Below are 1,735 nucleotides of genomic sequence, written 5' to 3'. Positions count from 1 at the left end.
CGACGTTCCTTGCTTACAAGTGGAATATACTGACAAGTATATTTATTAAGTAGCATTTTAAAGACTTCCCATTTTTGTTCTGTGTTTAACCCTGTGAAAAGCATTTCCCACTTAATATGTTGCAGAGATGCCCTTATACTGTCAAAGTTTGCATGTCTGAAATTTAGTGTTTTAGTTACTCCCTTATAGAATTGCCTCTGCAACAGAATCTCAAAGGAGACCATGTTATGATCACTATTCCCTAAATGCTCACCCATACAAATGTTAGAGATGAGTTCAGTATTGTTAGTTATTACAAGGTCCAAAAGAGAGTTATTCCTAGTAGGTTCTTGAACAAGCTGGAATAAAAAGTTGTCATTCAGCATATTTACAAACCTACTAGCTTTTTCTGTCTTAGCAACCCCATTACCCCAGTCAATGTCTGGATAATTGAAGTCACCTATAGCAACATCTTGACCCAGCTGTGAAGCCGCTTGTATCTGCAAGAGTAGCTGGGCTTCATACTCGACACTTATACGAGGTGGTTTATAGCATACGCCAATGATAATTCTTTTTGTTACCTTTTGCCCAGTCAAAATCTCTACCCAGAGTGATTCTACACCCTCACCAGTGCCAGCTATTGTTATTTCTTTAGCGCATGGCTTTAATTCAGGCTTTACATACAAACACACTGCTCCACCCTTTTTAATCCCTCTGTCCCTCCTAAAAAGGGTGTAAATAGATCATCTCTGTGCTTCAAAAAATAGTGCAGAGGCGTGCATTTGACCCATTAATAAAACAGTGCCTGTGTTTGGCAGCATTGTATTCATGAGGGTGTTGGCACTGAGGGGACCTGTTTATTTCTGCTGTAAGGTGCAGATTGTAGCCAGACCACAGACAGCCCTTTTTAAATATTCATCAAGGGTTGTGTCCAGCGCAACCTCTGCATGCAGTACAGAACTTCTTTGCTAATTTCTTTACTATACATAGACTAATAGGTACAGGCGATGCCTGGGACATTGAAAGAAAATGGCAACATGGTGTTCACAGGAAAAGCACCCAAGGCCAATGCAGTTTTTTGAAGAAAGATTTGTCAGCTCAGGGTAGGAAGTACTCAACTTTAATTACTAGGGGGTGCCTAACACTTGGCATCCCCACTGATTTCATTCGTACTGTACTAAGACATAAAAGAAGTCAAGAAAACATAATATTGACTTTAGCCAGATGCGTAGCTTTTGTTTTTCCCAAAAACTAGATTGCAGAGCAGAGCTGAATTTTTCAAAAATAATATCACATTAAATGTTTTTTTTTAATAACAAACCAATACATGGGAACAGGTTTTATTTGAAATGCAGTTATGAAGGATCATGAGGCTCATTTCTGCTTTGAAGTCTTGAGGTCTGCAGCATGAACTGCATCTTCATCAATCAAGGGGCAGATTTATCAAGGGTCGAAGTGAATTAGAGGGAATTTTCTAAGTAAAAAAATTCTAAATAATATTTTGGATACTTCGCCCATCGAATAGGATACTACGGCTTCGACTTCGATTCAAAGTAAAATACTTCAATATTCGACTATTCGATAATCGAAGTACTGTCTCTTTAAAAAAACTTTGACTAGAATACTTCGCCAAATTAAACATGCCGAAGTGCTATGTTAGCCTATGAGGACCTTCTACAGCATATTTCTACGTTTTTTGAAGTCAAAGTAAAATCGTTCGATCGTACGTTAAAATCGTACGATTTTACTTCGACCA

The sequence above is a fragment of the Xenopus laevis genome, chromosome 4L (assembly GCF_017654675.1).
Source record: "Xenopus laevis strain J_2021 chromosome 4L, Xenopus_laevis_v10.1, whole genome shotgun sequence".
Taxonomy (NCBI): domain Eukaryota; kingdom Metazoa; phylum Chordata; class Amphibia; order Anura; family Pipidae; genus Xenopus; species Xenopus laevis.
The sequence above is the reverse complement of the archived record's forward strand: the minus strand, read 5'-3'. Positions refer to the sequence as shown.